At 38.5% G+C, this 9,259-nt stretch overlaps 1 non-coding gene across 1 annotated transcript; it reads right to left on the bottom strand.

The window, feature by feature from the left end:
- Positions 1–3,079: 3,079 nt before the first annotated feature.
- Positions 3,080–3,185, bottom strand: LOC113598423 (U6 spliceosomal RNA). Its single transcript, XR_003419074.1, has one exon. It is a non-coding gene; the product is annotated as a U6 spliceosomal RNA (small nuclear RNA).
- Between the last annotated feature and the right edge of the window lie 6,074 nt (positions 3,186–9,259).

A 9,259-nucleotide genomic window follows, 5' to 3' on the forward strand; every position in this document is an offset into this window, starting at 1 on the left:
CAGTGTATAGATTTTTCACCTCTTTGGTTAGGTTGATTCGTAGGTATTTTAGGTTTTTGGTGCAATTATAAATGGGATTGATTCCTTGATTTCTTTCTGTTGCTTCATTGTTGGTGTGTAGGAATGCAACTGACTTCTGTGCTCTGATTTTTATATCCTGCAACTTTGCTGAATTCATGAATCCTAGCAGTTTTTTGGTGGAATCTTTTGGGTTTTCCATATAGAGTATCATGTCATCCGGGAAGAGTGAAAGTTTGACGACCTCCTATTTCTTTGTGTTGTCTGATTGCTGAGGCTAAGACTTCCAATACTATGTTGAATAGTAGTGGCAAAAGTGGACATCCCTGTCTTCTGACCTTAGGCAGAAAGCTGTTTTTCCCCATTGAAGATATTAGCATTAGGTCTTTTGTATACGGCTTTTGTGATCTCGAGGTATGATCCTTCTATTCCTACTTTCTTGAGGGTTCTTATCAAAGGATGTTTTATTTTGTCAAATGCTTTCTCTGCATCTACTGAAAGGATCATATGGTTCTTGTCCTTCTATTTATATGATGAATCACATTGACTGTTCTTCTTTTTTTTCCCCCCTCCACATGGACTGTTGTGCAGATATTGAACCAGTCCTGCATCCCAGGTATAAATCCCACTTGGTTGTGGTAGATAATGTTTTTAATGTATTGTTGGGTCTTGTTGGCTAATATCTGGAGGATTTTTGCATCCATGTTCATCAGGAAAATTGGTCTATAGTTCTCCTTTTTAGTGGGGTCTCTGTCTGGTTTTGGAACAAGGTAATGTTGGCTTCATAGAAAGAGTTTGGAAGTTTTCCTTCCACTTCTATTTTGTGGAACAGCTTCAAGAGAATAGGGGTTAACTCTTAAATGTTTGGTAGAATTCCCTTGGAAAGCCATCTGGCCCTGGACTCTTGTTTTTTGGGAGATTTTTGATTACTAATTCGATTCCTTTACTGGTTTATAGATGTGTTCAAACTTTCTATTCCTTCCTGTTCAGTTTTGGTAGTTTACATGTTTCTAGGAATTTGTCCATTTCTTCCAGATTGCCCATTTTATTGGTGTATAATTGTTCATAATCTCTTACTGTTTGTATTTCTGCTGTGTTGGTTGTGATCTCTCCTTTCATTTATTTGGGTCCTTTTCTCTTTTTTATCAAACTGGCTAGTGGCTTATCAATTTTGTTAATTCTTTCAAAGAACCAGCTTCTGGTTGTATTGATCTTGTTTTGTTTGTTTTGATAGCATTAATTTCTGGTCTAATCTTATTTTCTGTCTTCAGATTTGGGGTTTTATTTGCTGTCCTTTTTCCAGCTCCTTAAGGTGTAAGGTTAGGTTGTCTATCTGAAATCTATCTTCCTTCTTTAGGAAGGCCTGGATTGCTATATGCTTGCCTCTTATGACGGCCTTTGCTGCCTCTCAGGTTTTGGGTTGTGGTGTTATTTTCATTGGCTTCCATGTACTTTTTAATTGCCTCTTTAACTTCTTGGTTAGCCCATTCATTCTTTAGTAGGATGTTCTTCAGTCTCCAAGTATTTCTTACCTTTCCAAATTTTTTCTTGTGGTTGATTCCGAGTTTCCTAGTGTTGTGGTCTGAAAATATGCACAGTATGATCTCGATCTTTTTGTACTTGTTGAGGGCTGATTTGTGTCCCAGTATGTGGTCTATTGTGGAGTAGTACATCCCATGTGCACTGGAGAAAAATGTATATTCCACTGTTTTAGGGTGATATGTTCTGAATATATGTTAAGTTCATCTGGTCCAGTGTGTCCTTCACAGCCATTGTTTCCTTGTTGAATTTTTGAATGGATGATCTGTCCTTTGTTCTAAGTGGGGTATTGAAGTCCCCTACTACTAGAGTATTCCTGTCAGTGAGATTATTTGTGATTAATTGGGTTCTCTCACATTTGGAACATGAATGTTTACAATTGTTAGGACTTCTTGGTGGATAGACCCCTTAATTATGATATAATGCCCTTCTTCATCTCATTACAGTCTTTAAAATTCTATATTGTCTAAGTATGGTGACTCCAGCCTTCTTTTGTTGACCATTAGCATGTCAGATGGTTCTCCATCCCTTCACTTTCAATCTGAAGAGTCTTCTAATCTAAAGTGGGTCTCATGTAAACAGCATATAGATGGCTCTTATTTTCTCATTCATTCTGTTACCCTATGTCATTTGATTGGAGCATTTAGTCCATTGACGTTTAGAGCGTACTGAAAGATAAGAATTTATTGCTATTATGTTACTTGTAGAGTTGGAGTTCCTGGTGGTGGTCTCTGGTCCTTTCTAGTCTTTGTTGCTTTTGGTATGTATTATTTATCTTTTTCTCCTCTTGGAGAGTCCCCCTTAAAATTTCTTGCAGGGCTGGTTTAGTAGTCACAAACTGCTTTAATTTTTGTTCGGGAAACTTTTAATCTCTCCTATTTTGAATGACAGCCTTGCTGGATAAAGAATTCTTGGCTGCACGCTTTTCTGATTCAGCACACTGAATATATCCTGCCACTCCTTTCTGGCCTGCCAAGTTTCTGTGGAGAGGTCTGCTGCAGACGTGATCTGTCTTCCCTTCTATGTTAGGGACTCTTTTTTTCCCTTGCTGCTTTCATGATTCTCTCCTTGCCTGAGTATTTTGTGAATTTAACTATGATATGTCTTGTCAGTGGTCGGTTTTTGTTGAATCTCATAGGAGCCCTCTGATTCCTGGATTTTGATGTCTGTGTCTTCCCCCAGGTTAGGAAACTTTTCCTCTGATTTGCTCACATAACCCATCTACCACTTTTTCTCCATCTTCTGGGACTCCTATGATTCTGATGTTCCTTTTTAATGAGTCACTGACTTGTCTAATTCTTAAATTGTGCTCTTTTGCCTTAGTCTCCCTCTTTTTCTGCTTCATTATTCTCCAGAAGTTTCTCCTCTATATTGCTGATTCTCTGTTCTGCCTCATCCATCCTTGCCACTGTGGCATTCATTGGAGATTGTAGCTCAGTTACAACATTATTTCATTCTGACTAGCTTTTACTTTTTACCTCCATAGAAAGGGATTCTATTTTTAACTTCAGCTAATATTCTTAAAAATATGGAACGCTTCATGAATTTGTGTGTCATTCTTGTGCAGGGGCGATGCTAATCTTCCTGTATCGTTCCAATTTTAGTATATGTGCTGCTGAAGTGAGAACAATCGGTGTCTTTAAGGCTAAAGTGAATTTCTTACAGGCAGCATATTAGGGGATTTGTGGTGTTGTTCTTTGAATTCATTCAGCCATACTAGGTCTCTTATTTGGAGAATTTAGTTCATTTACACTTAAAGTAGTTATTGGTAAGGACTTACTATTGCCATTTTGTTTTCTTGCTGTCTGTAGATCCATTTTTTCCTTATTTCTTATCCTGTAGTCTTTGTTATCGTTTGGTAGTATGCTTTGATGCTATAATGTCTTTTCTCTAGAATTTCTTGAACTACTTAAATGTAACTTTATTAAATTTTAACTAGATGACTCAGTTGCATGGCTGACTTTTGATTTTTGGCTCAGTTCATGATGATACGGTGGTGAGATTAAGCCCTGTGCCAGGCTCCATTCTGAGTGTGAAGCCTGCTTGAGATGCTTTCTCTCTCTCTCTCTCTCTCTCTCTCTCTCCATCTGCCCCTCTCCCTTGCACGCACATGCTCTCTAAAAATAAAACTAATTTTTTTGTAGAATTTCTACAGTTTATTTTTCCTTCGTGGTCACCTTGAGGCTTACATAAAATATTTTTAGTTATAATACCCTATTTTAAACTTGTAACAATTTACTACAACTTCAGTAGTAGTCCTAAACTTTTATTTCTCCCCTTCACATTTTAGCTTATTGAAGTTAGTTTACATACTTCTATATGGTTTATTCAATAACAGTCTAATTATTAGGTTTTTTTATGATTTAACTTTTATTACTAGTGTTGTAAGTGAATCACACACTATATTACTGAATCTAACTTTGACTATATATTTATTATCAGTGATTTTGGCACTACTTAGGTTTTTATCCTATTAATTAAAACCCTTTTATTTCCACCCAAAGAATTTCCTTTGGTGTTTGGTATAAGACAGGTCTAATGTTGAACTCTCGCAGTGTTCAAGAAAGTCTTCCTTTCTCCACTTCTGAAGGACAACTTTGCCTGGTATGGGCTTCTTTGTTGACAACTTTTTCTTTCCACGTTTTGAATATATCTTCCCATTCTCTCCTGGCCTGAAGTGTTTGAGAAATCTGATAGTTTAATGAAGGGTTTTTCGTATAGAACTTTTATGCTTTGTGTATTGAAAACAAAATGTTTTTGTCTTTGTTGACAATTATAATCTGTAGCCCTATTGGTTCCAACCTATTTGGAGTCCTTTGGGGCCCCATGGATCCAGATATCCCTTTCTCTCCCAGGTTTGGGAAAATTTTAGCCATTATTGCTTAAAATATACTTTGTTTTTTTTTTTCCTTCTGCAACTTCCATAATACATATATTGTTTCTTTCTACTGTGTCTTTACAATTCCCATAAGCTTTATTCACTTTTTCATTTTTCTTTCTACTGCTCTGCCTGAATAACTTCAAATGTCCACTTTTTTTTTTTTTTTTTTTTTTTTTTTTTTACAGGACACTGACTTCTCCCCTTCTCCCACTCTATTCGGTTGATTCACTTTTGAAGCTCTCCCATGTTCTTCAACTTGGTTATTAGATTTTTTTTTTTTAGCTCTAATAGTTCCATTTGGTCTTTTTTTTTTTTTTTGATGGTTTCTATTTCTCTTTTATACATTGTTCTGCTAATTTCATTTAGTTATCTGTGTTCTTATTCACTGAACTTGAGAATTATTTGAAGTTCATAAACCTGTTTCTTTATGGTTATTGAAGGTTTATTCATTTCCTTTGCTGGCCTGTTTACCTGAATTTTTTTGTGTGATCCTTGATTTCTTACATTACTACATTAGTATTTACACATCTGATGGCATGATCTCTTCTTCCAGAACATATATATATATATTTTTTTTCAGAGACCATTCTTTACCAGCCAGTTCAGTTTGGGCTTATAAACACGTCCACTGATAACCTCCCTGGACAGATGGGCTTTGCTATTATGGTCTATTTTGAGCAAAGCCACTGATTGAACTCTGAAGTTAGGAGAGGTACCACTGGCTAAGAATTGGATTGGCTTGGTTTCCTGCCCAAGTGAGGCTGTATGATGAGCTCCATGGTTTCCAGCATTCTCTACTCAGGCTTATTACATGCTCAGGACCAGGTGCGATACTGAGTAGTAGTTGGGGCTATGAATTAGCTTTTCTGACCTGTTGGGACAGCAGAACAGGCCCCAAGGCCTGCATGGCTCGCTGTTTAGGGACCTGAATTTAACCAAGACTGTGCACACGAAATTCCCTGGCTGGACAAGTCATGAAGTTCTGCTCCACAGATGGAGAAAACCACAACCTATACTCTCTGTTCAGATGCCACTATAAGCAGGGCCATTGGATGTCCTTTCATTAGATTCCCTGGACAGGCAAGCTGAAGGTGTCATTCAGTAATGAGTGAGGCTATGGATTCACTTCCTTGCCTGGGAAGAGCAGGAGAACCAGCTCCAAGTCCTACAAGCCTTTTTATTTTTTTTCTTCTCTGTAGTCCTGACTTGAGCTGACCCATGTTCCTGGACACATAGGGCCAACTATCTTTGCTCTGTGGATGATCAGTTCTGCCTGCCATATTCACCCCAAACATTGCTGGGCTATGCAGCTTCCAGGTATTCTGGCCAGCCTTTTAGTTTAGGTGGGGAAGAAAGCTACAGTCAGCAGTGGGCTTGGGCTATGACTAAGATCCCCTACCTTACTTGGGGCAGAATAGACTCCAGAGCTGGCAAAATGTTTTGTTTGAAGACCCAAATAAGGCAGACCTATATCCTACCAAGTTCCCTGATAAGACTATACCACCAAGTTGGTTCTGCAGATGATCAAAGACACTGGCTGGGACTATTATTTAGTCACTGCAGATAGAAATTTGGTCTGCCAAAATTTGAGTCTCTCCCCACCCCCCATCACAATCAGATTCCCAGTGATAAAGCCCACAGATTTCCCTGAATGCCTATGGAGTAAGGCCAGAGTGAGTTTCCCAAGAAATAACCCACAATGCTCTGGGAGCTGGATGTGTCCATCGTGGGCTCTCTTCCCACTAGAGGAACCATGGGCTCAGGAGTAGACCTCCAACTGTCTCCCCTGGGTCCACAGAGACCTACCCTTGCCTGCAGGAAGGGCAATATAATCAGCATTTAGCCATTTTACGTCTAACTTGGTTTCTGTAGTACAAAGGGGTGCTTCAGCCTTACCCCTGTGTTCTAGGATTTTCTCAATGGTGTCTTTATAAACAGTTCTTGTTTGGGGGGGATAAAGTCAGGAATGAACTATGTCACCATCTTGGTGATATCACCCTAGTTATTTTTTTTAATGTCTGTTTATTTTTTAGATAGCATGCACATGAGCAGGAAAGGGGCAAAGAGGGAAATGGGATCTGAAGTGGGTTCTGTGCTAACACGGCGTGCCATGTGGGCCAGAACCCATGAACCAAACCATGAGATCCTGTCCTGAGCCAAAGTTAAATGCTTAATCGACTGTACCATCCATATGCCCGTCACCCTGGTCTTTTTGGTTATTTATAAAAATTCATTTTTTGTGTATTTCCACTTCTGATCTTAGGTAAAGTAGTCCCAATTGACCACACATTTTGAGGTTTGTTATTTAAAGGTCATATTAAGTTTTTGCAGTGATTGGCAAAAGCTAATAAGGCCTAGACTTTGAGATATTTTTAAAAAGAAATCTCACTTTGTTTTTGCAATATTAGATTGCAAGAGTATGAAAGAAAATAAGACTTTCTGTGTGAGGAGATATTGGCAGAGAAACTCTCAGTCAAAAGTCAGAATGCTTGTTCCCTTCTCTGATTTTTCTCTCCCTTCCTCCTTCATATTTTGCAACTTCCTCAAATGTACTCCCCTGTGGCTGGCTCAGTTTTCTTTGGAAGCTAATTATACATTTCTGAAAATCTAGACACGACAGCTTTTATTTCTTACCTATTCACCAGCGAATGTTACAACCACACCTGGTGCGTGATAGGTGTTGAAGAAACAGTCCTAAAAATTAGCAAATGCTTCTCTTTCCTCAAGATGGTGCCATCTTCCAGGAAATTCTTCACACATTCCCTATGAACCTGTGGTGTACTCAAAACCTTGGGGTTTTATGGGGGGAAAAATCTTTTTCAGACCTTGTTTGTGTTATGGACCTTGGTCAATAATGATGAGGATCGCAGGCAAAGGGAGTTTCTAGAAAATACCTCCACAAATCAGCAGGTTCCCCAATGAGCAAAGCAACTCAGCAGAAACATTTTCCTGAACTCCAAAAACTGAGTGTCATCCAGTCACATGGATGCCACAATGGCAAAGCATCACAACTCCTTAGCCTATATCCTATGAACAGCCACTTTTCTAAGAGAACAGATTTAGTGAATGCTCTGTTTAGCCCAGCGATTAGTTTCCTACACTTCCCCTTTATCTTAGAGTTTTTTCATTGGCCTCTATTCTTCACTTTTGTTCTCTCTCCTTTTGAAATCCTTGCTGCCTCTACTAACTTAAGCCATCATTACGGATATCCTCATAAACTACCATTTTTAGTGCTCATGTGTGTCTCTGCATCCTAACCAAATTATAAAAAAATTCAGCTCTTACAAAAGTAAAACATACATGACTCATCTAAAAAAAATTGAACCTCCGATACTGGTGTAGCAGCTTTTTTTAGTGGAAAATCTTACACAACAATACAAATTTCTGACTTTAAAAAACTGGAAAATTTGGCAACATGGGGTTGTCGTTGTATGGCAGCAATTGGCTGGAAGTGAAGAACACTTGCCTCCACTGATCGAACACATATTTTCTAGTAGGTCTCAATCCCTGCCACTCCTATCACCCTTAGCCTACCTGACTTATTTAAATGTAAGAGCCTCGGACTAGACAAAACTGCCAAGTAAGACCGGCACTCCAGGAAGGTCCAGCAGCCTTTATGACACCTGCAACATTTATAATAAAGGGAAGAAAAAAATATTCTGTACCAAGTATGTGCCAAGTGAATCCTTCTATTAAATAGCTTGTAGTCTAGTAAGAGAGGCAATTAGATAAACAGTCCAGGTACAGGAAGATCCACACTAAGACCCAGGTAAGAAACCGCTTGTCTCTTTTGTAATCCACATTCCTCCAGGTGGCAAGTATAAACTCAGGGGAATCCGCATTTAGGACAGAAAGCAAAAAACTGAAGGAGACTCTCAATGCAAGGCAGGAATGAGGATTATCTAAATTCTCCATACATCAATTTCCTCTTTAAATGGAGAAGATAACCTATCATTGGATTGGGAGAATTAAATGAGTTCTTGATATAGTAGGTGAGCTAATGTTAACGCCCTTTAGAGCACCTTAGAACAAAGGTTTATAAATGTCCATGAGTTTATAAATTCACTTTAATATTAAACTCTTATAACTCTTAAGACCGTTTTCTAAGGAACTTGATTATGGTGGCAGTGGTGAGGTGAAGGAACATGAGGATGGGGAACCAGAACAAATTTGATTACAGCGAACATATGCAGAGCTCAGACTACAGCTAACAAAACAAAACTATAAGGACCTTGCAGCAATAAAAATTCCTGGCTAAAGATTCCTGTTACTATGATAGTACACGTTGCATTTTTGCACTTTTTTTAATGGAAATTTAAAGTTTCCTAGTACCTGCTATAAGCTTGCTTCTTAGTAGGTAACTAATAAAAGTTTATCAAAACAAGTGCATGAAAGAAGTGTATTAATAACTGAGGACTTAAAATTAGGTTGATATCAAAACCTTAGGAATGGCAGGGCTGAGGCCAGAGGTGAGGGTAAAGGCGTTCCATCTCGCAAACTCAGCACCTCTATGGGTAAAGAATGTGCTACCAATTTAAATTCTTGAATACTCAAAATTTGTGGGTGATTGTATCAATTGTGTATTTTGTCCAGCCATTAGCAAAATCAATTTCTTTATAATCATTTTTCATACTACCCACGGTGTTCCTCAAGCTAACCACCTTTTCTCAAATTAGGGTCTGTTTAGGAAGAGCCTGATCATTTGAACAATGAACAAATTTTCCCTTTGGCAAGGAAAAGCCAAACCACTTACAGAAATCAAGAGAGCAGCCACTTTTGTCTCCTCTTCTGTTCTTGTCCTCTTCTTGACTAGCAGGAGAG

Source organism: Acinonyx jubatus, chromosome C1 (genome assembly GCF_027475565.1).
Source record: "Acinonyx jubatus isolate Ajub_Pintada_27869175 chromosome C1, VMU_Ajub_asm_v1.0, whole genome shotgun sequence".
Taxonomy (NCBI): domain Eukaryota; kingdom Metazoa; phylum Chordata; class Mammalia; order Carnivora; family Felidae; genus Acinonyx; species Acinonyx jubatus.